General features: G+C 41.3%; 1 long non-coding RNA gene across 1 annotated transcript; it reads right to left on the bottom strand.

The window, feature by feature from the left end:
* Positions 1-11,107: 11,107 nt before the first annotated feature.
* Positions 11,108-12,317, bottom strand: LOC110716964. The gene is made up of 3 exons (XR_002510643.1): positions 12,189-12,317; positions 11,853-11,927; positions 11,108-11,260 (listed from the first exon to the last, which is right to left on the bottom strand). It is a non-coding gene; the product is annotated as an uncharacterized LOC110716964 (long non-coding RNA).
* Between the last annotated feature and the right edge of the window lie 1,838 nt (positions 12,318-14,155).

Raw genomic sequence — 14,155 nt, 5'->3', positions numbered from 1 at the left:
TCTGAGAATGACAAGATCCTATAACAAAAGAGTACACAAACGACCCTTGAAATTTGGGCTCTTTGTGTTACGGAATGGAGGCAACCGGTAGGGCCAATGATCAAGGCAAATTGACGCCCAATCGGGAAGACTCCTACCGAATCTATGAGGAAGTACGAGGCGGCACCTACCGGCTGGAAACACCAAACGGTAGGAAGCTAGCCATAATTGGAACGTCGACAACTTAAAAAAGTACTACTTCTAAGACTTGTTAATTTTTGTAAATGAAGAGCCTATTAATGAAACAGTTGCTTTTTATTTTCAATATTGTTCACTTTTTTTTCTTTATTAGATTTTTCTCCCTATGGGAACACCACTTGTGCAATGTGCAAGCGGAAAAATCTATACCAACCATCTGCTCTTACTAGGGCATGACATCCAGCAACGCCCATCCGTGCGAATTCATTGCAGAGAGCATCTCCCATCCGGGTGGTACATTGCTCTGTAAACTTAAAACAAACAGCCCAACTAACTGTCTGCTAATGACTTGGTCGTAACTGTTTGACTTGAACAGTCTGATATGGAACCTTAGTAGCTTAAGCCTACCGCCTATTCAGTAGCAACAGGTAGCCAGCTATTCGTTCATTTAGGCTAAAATCCAATCACTTAGGTGGTTACACTATTAAATGCCTGCTATTGATGAAGGGCGATGCAGGCGGCCAACATTAAAATTATAATTTAAGTCCAAAACTTAGCAGCTAAACATCACTTGTCCAAGACGACTTAATATAGTCGATGGCTGCCTGCTACTAAAAGCTTACCTACTTGTTCAATGGACGACTGACCGCTTGGCTTGGGGCAATCACCATAGTGATTGATTGACTTAGAAATTAGTCATACTCTTTTAAGTATAAAAAATTTCTAAGTCAATCAACCCACTTTTTGAAACCAGGCGAACAGTCGCCCAAGGGCAAGAACATCCGATATAACGAAAAATTGCATAGAACAAGGCAAGTTAAATACTTAGCTAAATCTACGCATAACAAAAATTCAGCGGATTTTTCACCATATACCACTAAGTTATTTCGTAATTCACCATATACCACACTAAATTTTCTAATACACCATATACTACTAAGTTTAACACAAATGTCACAACATGCCATTTCCGTTAACTCAGTTAGTCATTAACGTTAATTATGCCACGTGGCAGCTTGTAATTGGTTCTAATTAATATTATTTATTTAATTAATTAAATTTAGAAAAATTATTTTTAAAAATAAAATAAAAATTAAACACCACCAACACAAGCCACCGCCGCCCCCAGCCCAACCCAACCCCCACCCCCGGCTAGCTGGTCGGCGACCATCCCACTCCTACTCCCCTTCCCCGAAAACCATCCCCCGCCTTTAACCCCTCCATACCTGAAGCTTCCCCGATTCCCCAATTCCTGATTTCCCTGCTTGCCACATTCTCGACCCCTTCCCCCAATGCCGGCGACCATCCCAGTCCTACTCCCCTTCCCTGAAAACCATCCCCCACCTGTAACCCCTCCCCTACCCGATCAAGCCACTCTTCTTGTTTTTCTTCCCCAAGTTTGTTGCTATTCTTGAGAGCATAGACAACAATCCATGGTAATAACCCCTATCCCGTCCCTTTCCGGCCATCCCCCACCCACGAACCCTTATTCCCTCTCTATCACCCCAAACCCTTCGCTTGTGAATTTGCGATGCTGAAGAAATTGGTTTGGAATGGAGGGGGTGGGGGTGGTCGAAAAAGGGAGAAGAAGGGGAAGAAGGGTTTCCGGCGAAGGGATTTCGGGGTGGTGGCTAGGTTTTAGACTAGGAGTGGGGAATTGAGCTAAGGTGGTGGTTGGGAAATTTGGCTTGGTGGTGGTTGTGCTAAGGTGGTGGCTGGGTCGGGGTTGTGGCCAACGGGGGAGGGGGATGGTCGCCGGCCTGCCGGGAAGTGGACCAGGCATCAGCCAGCTGAGGGTGGGGGTCGAGGCTGGGCTGGGGGCGTTGGTGGTGTATTTTTTTTTAAGTTATTTAATATTAATAAGAGCCGATAAGTGACAGCCACATGGCATAATTAACCTTAATTACTAATGGCGTTAACGGCAGACTAACGGCGGTTAAAAAAAGGCATTCTGTGTTAATATATAATAACTGAGTGGTATTTGGTGTATTAGAAAATTTTGTGTGGTATATGGTGAATTTTGAAATAACTTAGTGGTATACAGTGTAAAAACCGAAAATTTAAAGACTTTAAAAAATTTTAAAGCAAAACACTTCGAGAAATAAAGTCGGCCTAATAGCCGGACGATTCATTGATAAATAAAGCCGACCTTACGGTCGGCCAAGGCGAAATTGTTAACCGGTGAAACCGGCAGAATTGTTTATTTACCCGACCCCCTGGTCGATAAAGATACAGAATTACTCGACACGTAGGCCAGAAAAGCATAACAACTTGCCATTTGGCCGTAGAAAAAGATATAAAAGCTAATTATCATCAAGAAGGAGCTCTCCAATGTTGGCATCCGCATCCTCATCGTCCCCATTCGGCTGCACATCTCTTTCCTTCACCTGCTCCTCCTGATCATACCCGGACGACCCCTCATCAGAAGAGTCAGACGACTCCTCTTCTCCCTCTAACCCCTTTTGCTGCTTGGCGTTGAGCTCTAAGGTGGCCACCTCAAATTGATGCTTCCACCCGTCATAGTCATTTTTTAGGAAGAGGGTTTTCCATGTCATCTACATGAGGGTGTCACAGTCGACCATCATCTGCTTAACCACCGCCTTCTCTTACTCGGCCAAGGCCGTATATTTTTTGCGCAGCTGGATTTCCTAGTTATGCACCCTTTTCTTAAGGGTAGCACGTTGATTGCGCAGCTCCTCGACCTTAGCGTCTTCATCCTCAAGCAGCTCAAGATTGGCCTTGAGGTATTTCACCTCTTCCTCCAGCTCCTCTACCCGCTTTTGGGCCGCATCCAAGCTAGCCTTGACCTACAGATTAGCCGCCGCCTGAGAATACAGGATACCACGAGTTGATATCTTATTTTAAGAAATCTCAAACATAACCATATCAAGAGCAGAGTCGGCGCGGTCTTTAGCAGCCTTTACCTCTTTATGCCTCTCATTGAATGGCGTTTTAAGGCCGTTCACCCGCAGCATAGCCTGCATCCGACAAGATATATCACATTAATATCAAGTGGCTTGAAGGGTATGAAAAATTACAAGTTTAAGTTGGTATACCTCAACAAGAAAGGCCAAGATGGCCTCAAAGTTGAGGGTGCCGACTCCTCTCACTGCCTCCCTCTCCTCTAGGGAGACGGCCTTCAGCATGTTCTTGGCATAGAGCTGGAGATCTGGCCTCAGGTTAACATATGCACTATCAATAACTCGTAAGTAGTCGGCGTAAGTCCGACCAAAAGGCTGGGTGTCTTCGGAAGTACTTGGTGACTGTTAATAAGATTTAACCCTACAAGGGTAAGGCAAGGGGTTTATAGCTAAGATACCTCGAGCATCTGCCCTATCCCTGTCCTTGGGAAGTTTTTTTTCCGCCTGGTATTGAGCTGATAGCAGATTTCTCCAGTTGAAGGGTGAGAATCATCCTTCACGTGGGTGGATTGGCATGGCTTGTGCGCCACATGCTTCCTGGACTTGCCAAGAGTTTTGACATCACCGACCGTCTGCTTTTGTAGCTTTAGGCCCGGCTGAGAAGAGGACAGAGGTTTTCTTGCTTCCCCCTGCACATGATAATCAAAGTGTATTAACAGCTGGCGAGAGAAGTGACAATCAAAAGTTAAATTCCAGTAAAAGAAAAGCTTACCTTGAGCAGCTTGTCTGCCTCGAGCTCCTCATACTTCTGCTTGTTGAGCGAGCGGTAATAGGTGGCTGAGTAAGCAGAAGGCTTCTTGGAAGCAGAGAGTTTTTACATGGCTTTGTCTACATAACATAAGTAAAATTATTAGTAAGACAACTGAGCAAAGATCAAGTCTTATACTAACAATCAAGTTGAAACACATTCGACCATCTACCTCTAGGCCTCTCAACACTAAGGCCGCATGCGGCCAAGTAAGTTCCATCAGCTAGTCATTCATAGTTGGGAATGATAGTTGGGAATGTAGCTGTGGGGAAGTATCTCTTTCTCTCCAGTTCCTTCCACTGGCCGGATGGTCACTTTGAAGAGACCTGACTCTAGGATTTTCTCCCGGCCCTTCCTTGGGACAGGCGGCAGTTCAGCTTTTTAACCTAGTAGAGGGGGGTTTCGGTTCCAACAATTATATTTTCTGTTCTTCATTTTTTCGGGAGAGGAGATGATATAGAACTTACCCCTCCAGGCCTTCCACTTGGACTCCTTCCCGACAACCATCATATAGCCCTTATGGCTGGAAAGGGTGTACCAGCCGGACCCGCTTGCTTTGGAGGTTCGGCTTAGGTAATGCATCTTGGCAAATGCTTCAAATCTTGGTTCTACTCGAAGCATTTTGCAGGCTCAACATACCCTAGGATATTCACTCAAGAGTTGAGAGAAATTTGCCAAACACCCAGCTGGTATCCGTCCAATATCCTCTCCACAACCGGATGGAGACAGAATCTTAAACCGGCTTGAATGGCCACCTCGTAGCAGCCAAAACACTCGTCCCGATAGCTTAATTCTTCCGGCTAGACAACTGTGTCTTCCGGATCAGGGACACTAATAACATATCCATGTCCCATGACATGGTCCGATTCAAACTTTTTTAACTTATCAAACATGACCTTCCGCCTGCTTGTGGGGACATGATGATAGTACGCAGCAAATTGTTCTCGGTGGGAGGCGAAGGAAGAGGCCCATCCCTCACCTCTCTCTACAGAGAGATATGCTCTCGCCTCCTCCAGTCGATTTTACCCCTCTTCGGAGCTCTTGGATATTCTGTTAGAGGAAGACGGCCTCGATTCACCGTTAGAAGAAGACGGCCTCGATTCACCAACAGATCTGTCGAACCTAATGTCCGAATGGGACGCCTGATGAACAGAGCCAGAAGCATTGCTCCTTGACTCCTCCCCGGACTCATTTAAAATTGAGTCCCCAGGAGTATTTGGGGAACCAGGCGGCAGGTCAGATAATTGACTTACAGGTGCCCTAAAGGAGCCGTCTAGATTTTGCTCCCTAGCCGTTCTTTTTGTTCTGGCCATAGTGTCCTGCACAGACACAGAGACGGTCGGATTCGGGGAAGTTTGCAAGGGGGAGTCTAAGAAGGGGCAACCGGCACTCCTAGTTCTAGACTCAGTCGTCCCCAGTGACCGGTTGATCCCTATCCTAGGTCGTGCCATGCGTGTTTGTGAAACCATTTTCAAAGTAAAAAAAAAAAATAAAAAAAAATAAAAAAAAAAAAAAAAAAAAATAATAATAATAATAATAATAATAATAATAATAATAATAATAATAATAATAATAATAATAATAAAGAGAAATAAAGAGAGGAAAACAGTCGGTTACCTTTAGAGCGAGGGCACTGAAGGTGCTTAAGGGTCTTGGTCGGCTGTGGTACAGGCGATCAAGGTGTAGGCGGCAGATGTTTTTCTCAGAAATTAAAATTCTCTCTCAAACTTTTTGTAAAAGTGCAAAAATGAGAGGGGGTAAATGGCTATATATAGAGGGGTAAAATTTGGGGTCCGAGTCCCAAAAATTACTCCAGAAGGTGAACAGTAAAAACTTGTCACCATTGCATGCGTGACACCTGTCACAGGCGCTACGTGGCATGCCACATCACCCCTGTGAGGGGTAAATGATTAGGGTAACTCTACCCAGCCACGTGAACCAATGAGAGTGTGACACGTGTCACCCTGGAGGGAGTCCAAATGGACCCACCTGAACTTTGATACATGGCATGCCGATGTTTGTCAGGGAATTACAGCTTCCATGCCCAATTCCCGAGACAGCTGTAAAACAGCGTAGCCCATTATACCTAAGTCATAATGACCTGAGCAAGGGCACATTTACCAATGACCTTATAAATAGGGAGATTTACCCCATTTTGAGGATACGTTCAATTATTACAGCGTTTATTACTCTTACAACAGAGACACCTGATCTCGGGATCTGAGAAGATGTTTTACTTTTCGCTTTTTACTCCGAACACTTTCTAACTCGATCGTCGGAGGAAGAACTCCGACCATCCGGAGCTTTTGTTGTTTGGCAGGTACAGCCGGCGGGGAATCAGACTTAGTGACGTAACTCTCCCGTAGGACATCCAAAAAACCCCGAAGCCTTAATGCATTTAGAATGCACTTAATCGTGTCATAACTCCGTAGTGACGTAACTCTCACAGACTAAGCTCACTCCACTCGAGCTTTAATGCATTTAGAATGCACTTAATGGCCAAAAAGGAGAAACACACATTAATTAAAGTGGTTCAAGAGCTTCATAAGGCCGATTCTTGTGGGGCTACTAGGATTTCCTTGAAAGCTAAGAAGAAGTAGTTCAAGAACAAAGCAAAGATACAATGCTTCTATTGTAGTGGGAAAGGCCACTACAAGAGGGAATGCAAGGTATTCCGAGAAGATGAGGAAAAGGGGAATGTAACTTCAACCTCAGGTATCTTCATTTTAACCTAACACTTGGGTATAAGCAACTCATAGGTATTGGATACCATAAATGACTCACTTTATGCTCCTATTTCAGGTACCAAGTGAGAGAGCTTCACAAGTGGATGTGCATCTACAACCAGATTAAGAAGATGGTATTACCGCCGTGGTTGTAGGCACAATATTTGTCTTTGGCTTGTAATAGAACTAATTCTTGTTTTATTATGTTTTGCTAACCATCGAACATATTTTGATCTTTGGACACCGGGTAGTTTAATCACAAGACTATAACAATGGTTGTTTTGAATGTCTTGCTTATATGTTTATGGCATTACATGTTTTAAACATGATTAGCAAATAGTGTTTATAATGTTAATGATACCACCAAAAGAGCTAAGACCGTTGTGTCAAATCAAACCTACTTGTGGCATTGTCGTCTAGGCCACATTAACATCAAACACATCAAAAAACTTCTTCATGAAGGGATTCTTGATTCATTCGACTTAGAGTCATTTGAAACTACGAAGGATGCTTACTTGGAAAGATGATAAAGCATCCTTTCTCCAAGTTGGGAGAAAAGGCTAGTGACTTATGGGGCCAATACACACGGATGTATGTGGATCAATGAGCCCAATCGCAAGAAATGGTTATTGCTATTTTATCACATTCACGGACAACTATAGTAGATATGGCTTTGTCTACCTTATGTCGCACAAATCTGAATCTTTTGAGAAATTCAAAGAATTTCAGAGTGAAGTGTTTATCTTGGCAAGAAAATCAAAGCATTTTGATCGGATCGAGGTGGAGAGTATTTGAGCTACGAATTCGATGACCATCTAAAAGAACATGGTATTCTCTCATAACTGACACCTCCCGGAACTCCACAATGGAACGGAGTGTTCGAGAGGAGAAATTGAACTCTCTTAGACATGGTTTGATCAATGATGGGTCTTAGCGATCTTCCTATCTCTTTTTTGGGAAACGCACTTTTAATCGCGGCACTTACACTGAATCGCGCTCCGTCAAAAGCTAACGAAAAGACTTTATATGAATTATGGACGAAGAAACCTCCATGGATGTCCTTTCTTAAGATTTGGGGTTGCAAAACATATGTTAAAAGACTCATGTCCGACAAGCTTGCACCAAAATTTGACAAATTTTTCTTTGTGGGATATCCAAAAGAAACAAAGGGGTATTACTTCTACAGCCTATCTGAGAACAAAGTATCTATTGCTCGAGATGGTGTCTTTTTGGAAAAAGAGCATCTTTCTGAAAGGAATGGTGTCCTTCCAACAAGTGCATTATTCCGATAGAGGGTTCAGAATTATTGGATAGCCAATTCTTCAATAAGGTCAAGTGATCGGAATGCCTAGGTGGAGGCCGCTTCCGATCCGTAATATTAATTTACAATTAACATTACAGCTTAATCTTGACTAAACCCTTCGAGTCGAACCTAATCGAACAACCGATCGGAGACGGTAAATCAATCTGAAGGATTTGATGAGTCGTCGGAGTTTTACGAACAAAGACGTCGGATATCGAGCTTAGATCATCGAGATCGAGCATCGCAAGTCGAGTCGAGTTTGGAATTCGACGAGGCATGAAATCAATCAAGTTACAAGTACGAGTCTAGCCGTAGCCTCGCATTGGCCTAGCCATGTGAGTGCTAGGCTAAGCAAGACCCATCTCAAGTCTAGCATGCTAGGCGTGCTAGGCCCATCCATGCTAGCTAGCCAGAGCAAGAATCGCAGCCTTGCGTGTGTGCTAGCACGCCATGCGCCCAAGCATTGCAAGGCTAGGCCTTGCTTGTATGCTAGGCGCTGGCGCAAGGCATGGGCAAGCACTGATCACCTAGCCATCGCAACCACGCATCATTGCATAGCAGCATGCTAGGCGTGCTATGCTATGCGTGGTGCTAGGCGCTAGCAGTCTTGCTAGCATAGCATTGCACAGCACCATGCGCCAGCCAACACCGTGATGGGATGTGCGTGTGTATGCGTGTGCCTCGCTAGCACAACACCAAGCAGCAGCATGTGAGTGTGTGTGTGCCTCGCTAGCAAAGCACCAGGCAGCAGCGTGTGCATGTGTGTGTGCCTCGCTAGCACAGCACCAGGAAGCAGCGATGATGCGTGTGCGTGTGCCTCGCTAGCACAACACCAGGAAGCAGCGATGATGCGTGTGCGTGTGCCTCGCTAGCACAGCACCAGGAAGCAGCGATGATGCGTGTGCGTGTGCCTAGCATTGCAGCGCCCAGCACAACGCACCTAGCAGCAACGCCCAGCATGCCTGGCTCGCTAGCAGTACGCATGCTGGTTGTACGTGGGGTGCTTGCTAGCTGTGCGATATGTGTGTGTGTGTATTGGGTGGCTGTCCAGCCTTGGTGCTAGGCGCCAGCTGGCAGCCTTGGCAGCCAAGGCAGGCTGCTAGCCAGCCACATGGAGGGATGCTGGTTTTGACTAAGTAGGGACCAAGGGTTGTGGGCATTGCCTTAGGCACCAAGACTATGGTCCCCCCCTTGGATATGGTCCTCACCTAATCTCTCATCCTCCTTATGCCACTTGTAACTTATTGATTGCATTGCAATTTTAATTTAATTTTAATTAAAATAAAATGTGAAAATTGCAAATCTCCCACATTGATCAAGAGTGGGAATTTAAGGTTCATTTCCCTATAAATACCATGGTTTTGAGATTTGGAAGAACACTTATGTGGAACTAAAAGGGCATCTCCTTAGAAAAGTGAAAAAACCTTAAGTTCGTGAAACTTTAGTATTATTGGTCGGGTCCCGACTAACCTTCGGAACTTGGATCGTTCGGGTCGGGTTCGTGGGTACGAGCCGTCGAAGACCTTCGCATTTGCGGGGTTCAAGGAAGAGCTCGGGATTCGAGCGAAGCACGCATCAAGGGTAAGAATGTCTTTTCTCTCTCTCTCTTGATTGTTGTTTAATTAGTGATTGCATGCTTAGTCGCTTTAATTAGTGTGCGAGTCTTGGGTGGGTTTCCCTTCCGCGTAGAAACGGACTCTACGAAACCCAACAGCGGTATCAAGGCTGCGCTCACTTTAATTATTGTGAGTAATAATTAATTAAGGTGGGATTTAAATTTCTAGTTGTGCTATCTAATTAGATTAGAAGCTCGTTTTAATTAATTTTAAAATTTTGGCTGATGAACCCTGATTTTGACTCAAAAATAGTGATTGTTGGGTGGAATCGATGTTTTTAATCGTTTCTTATTCTTTTAGGGTTGTCCAGCAGCCAAAATCCACCCAGAAATATGTTTTTCGAGGGGTTTTTCGTTTTTGACGAAAAATTTTAAATCTTTTAACCTTGATTAATTATTGCATGATGAAGGTAGATTAAATGTATGGTTGCATCCCTAATCTACTACAATTATAAACCTAATTAAGCATGTTTATGAAGTCATAATTGGTGCTTAATTTGGTGTGTTCACTTTTCACATAAACTTGTATTTTTCACATTATTGCAAATAATTGCTTTGAGTGTGAATGTTTATGGTGAACTTGCAATTTTCAAGCCCTAAAATTTCAAAGATTCAATCTTTAATTGTTTATTTGGTTGGAACTTTGATTGCTAAATTCCATGTTGAACTAATTTGTGTTGATTAAAGTCCTTAAAGTTCAAAACTTGTGATTGAATTTTGATTAATCTTCATATTGGAAGATGTAAATTTTTTTTTTTTCAATTTTACACAAGTTATTGTTGGGAAATTTTTCATTGGATGAAAGGGTTTATTTTTCCAACTCCCTATTTTTGTCAAAACTCATCTTTAATTTGCATTTGGGTTAAATTAATTATGGGTGTAGCCCTTCAATTTTAAAGCATCAACAAAGACCTAAATTATTTCAAAGGTAATTTTGGATGATTTAGGCTTGTGCACCATTAAAATTGAATTTAATTAAGTTGGACTTATTTTATTTCATTTTTCCCTAAGTTAATTCTAAAATAAATTTAGAATTAATTTTATGTCACATGTACAACGGGATTAAAATCCCGAGAAAAGGCACGCAAATCGAGGCAACAACACCCAAGCGCCACCAAGGCTAGTCGGGCTGCCCACGCAACCCACATGTGGCTGCCTTAGGTGCGCACAGGGGTGCTATGCCTTGAGGTGTTGCTGCTGTGTGGCGAGGGCTGTTGTGCGCTGATGCTGTGTGTATGGCTATAAGCTGCTGGAGGATGCTTGTGCGTGTTGCTGGGCAACGAGGCAGCAAGCCCCAGCCAGCCAGCCACTTGCTGCAAGCGCCAGTGAGCAGCTAGCATGCGTAGCGTGCTGCTGGTTCTAGCTAGCGTGGCATGCTACGCTGGGCGAGCATGCTATCACCCAGCATCATCAGACGCAACACAAGGGATGCGTAACTGTAACACCCCGACCTCTAATTCAATTATTAAGATAATCTTAGCAGCGGAATTAACCTAACACGGTCGGGACGTCACTGCCGTAAATCCCTCACGAGATTTACAAGGCAACAAACATACTTAATCAACAAATTTGATTTATAAAACATAGTAATCTATTTATAACAAACATTATTCTTAATTTTTATAATAGAAAATCCTATCTTATCTCAAACTTTACTAAGTAGCTTAGTCTTACTATTCAAATTAAACAAATTAAAACTATAACTACTATTAAGTGATAACTGAAAGTAAAATCCTCGCTACTACTCGTCTCCATCATCCCCAGCAGTACCTAAAACATAAAAACATAAAAACGGGTGAGCCGAAGACTCAGTAACGAACTACTCAAGTAGTGTAACATCATTTCAATTCATTTTAGTTAACAAAACAGGGAGAATAGAGTATCTTAAAACATTTAATAAAATTCATATAATGATATATATATAACGTTCATATTAACATGCTAGTCGCTGGCAAGTATGACATGGCGGAACGTCTTCCGCGATGGGCCGGTGCCATAACATAGAGCAGATGCTCGACATAGTTGGGCTAATGCCCCATGGTTACATGCATGACCGAAAAAGTAACCTGTAAATATATACTGCCAGACGGACTAGGTTTTTCACTGTTATTTATCATGTTGTGTAACTTTTACATAAGTCATTCATAGATTCATGACATACTTTCGTAAGATCCAAAGATCAATAAAACAACGTTTATCAATAAAATCATTCATATAAATCATTAGACTGGAGTACATTAATAAACACATTCATCATCCCGCAAGTCAATAAATCCAGAGATATAATTAACTTTCAAAATTGACATCATGCTTTTATAAACACATTTTGAAGGGAATTGCGGGTACTAGCAATAGTCGTTACCTCGATTTACAGTCTGATAACCTTCCTGTTAGCCTTTATTCTATCGTTCTCACTGAGCTCCGAGGTCCGATTCTTCTTGAAAATATAAATTATTGCATTAGTAGGAAAAATGATTAAAAATATACTCTTTAATTATTTTAGTATAAAATCAACAAACTTATTTATAAATACAAGTAATACCATACGTAGCTTTATGACTCAAAGAAGTCATAGTTTTTCCACTAAATCATTAACTTAAGTATAAGAATTATTTTTGTATTACAAGAAAAACAATACTAGATAACAAGATTTCTCTTTAAAGAATAAATATGAACATTGAAACAATACTACTTATACCTTGGGCTAATTAGTAGTATACGAAGCAATAAGGTAATGGGTCTTAGAAGGCCATTTTCATTAGTTTGACAAGAAAGTTTACGAAAGGAGAAAAGAAAGTATATAATGAGTTAATGACACTAGTGAACGGTGGTGATGTTTTATATATATATAGAGTAATATGGTTGCTAGAATGAACTTGAAAGAAAGAAGAAGATAAGATCAAGATTTGCTAAATTGATAATCATGGGGTTTTGAGCGACCAATTATATGGAAAGGCAAAATTAGACTTTGTATTATAAAGCTCTTAACCGTGAGGGGAATAGAGAAGCAAGAGGTGGGTTTTGTTTTCTAGTTGAATGAAGCAAAGTTTATCCTTTGCTCTTTTGTTTCTTAACGGTGAAGGATCAATAGCTTACAAGAAAAGATTATAAAAGTTTATTAAGTGATAAGATTATCACAAGAATTAGGCAACTAATGGTAAAGGAAACAGTGAGAAATGAAATTATCAATTCTTTTCTTAGTGGTGAAAAAGGGATGAAGTTAGGAGGTGGATTTTGTCTCTTATGATAAGTAAGGGCATTTTGGTCATTTTTTTTCGGGTAAAAATACATATTTTGATACAAATCTTTAAACATTTTACTGACCGGAAATAAGCTGTAAAATAATAGTTTACTTTCCTTAAAATTAGCTTCTGAAATAATATAATATTGAAATAAAATTCAAGATTAAAACATTCGTTCTTGTTAAAACAGAGACAAAACTTTAATTAAGCTAATAAAATAAATATTAGCGTATAATAAATTAGGTTTTAAAATCTCGGGTATTACACTAGCAGCCATGGTGCGCAGCCCACGAGTTTTAGGGATGGGCCATTTTTGCTTAAACTTGGGCTATCGCTTTGCAAATTTTGACGTTTTTAAATTATTTAATTATTTTAACGAGGTTAGACCTCAGTTTTTCCGGCTCTTGCAAAATTTTAATTTTGACAAAATTTGGGTTAACCGGCTTAATTAATAGGATTAATTAAGTTGGATTCGGAATTTAGCTGGAGCTTCGTTAATTGCATGATATAATTGCGACTTAATCACATAAAATGTTAAACAACTTTGACTAGTTTTAATTAGGCGTGTTAATTGGATTAACCACCTTAGTTAGTTACTAGTTCGCGCGCGTTGTGCACTGTTACTTATTTTTCGTTGTAAAATGCATGGGCCATTCACATATAGTGAATGGATGAATGGAAAATATAATGTTTCACAGGTTTCGTGAAAATGGCAACTAGTGGAGCCCGATTAGGATAGTAAATACGGACTGCGATCCGTTATGTATTTTTGTAAATCTAAATACGGTCTACGTACCGTTGCGTATTTTTGTACCTTAATATTTAGATTAACCCTAATCGTAGTAGCTAGTAATAATTTTATTTTGGAAAAGATGTCTCAAGACGGCGTTTCCATGAAGACAAGCCAAGATGAAGACCCTTGAAGATTTGAAGATTTAAAGGGGTCATGCTAGTTTCCAAATGCATCTTGTTTCATGTTTTCTATATATAATTGTTCTTATATATTTGAATGATATGTTAGGTGCATGTTTAGGATTTCAATGTTGCGATGATTAATTGAGTTCACTTAAATCAACCAACATAGAAACCCTAGGTCCCTAAAATATTGAGCTAAATTATGCCATTCCAAGAACAACACTTACCGAACTAATGCACGTATGTGATGGGCTACGCCAAAGCGAGGCATCACTACTTCCCTAGGAACGTAAGGTATACTAGGTATACAATTTGTCTTGGTTAAGCTCAACGATATCGGTAAGGAGTCCTTAGATGCCGTGGCAATAGAGATAAAATGTCAAGGAAGCATTAGATGCGACGTTTTATCAAACCAAGAGTAGCTTGGAGCTATTAGCAATTGGATTGCTTACCCACTTTTTGATTTTTGATTAAGTGTTAAGACAAGCCAAAGCATGCTTAATCACTT

Source organism: Chenopodium quinoa, unplaced genomic scaffold (assembly GCF_001683475.1).
Source record: "Chenopodium quinoa cultivar QQ74 unplaced genomic scaffold, ASM168347v1, whole genome shotgun sequence".
Taxonomy (NCBI): Eukaryota; Viridiplantae; Streptophyta; class Magnoliopsida; order Caryophyllales; family Amaranthaceae; genus Chenopodium; species Chenopodium quinoa.
Note: the sequence above shows the minus strand (reverse complement) of the source record. Positions and strands in the feature narration are given on the sequence as shown.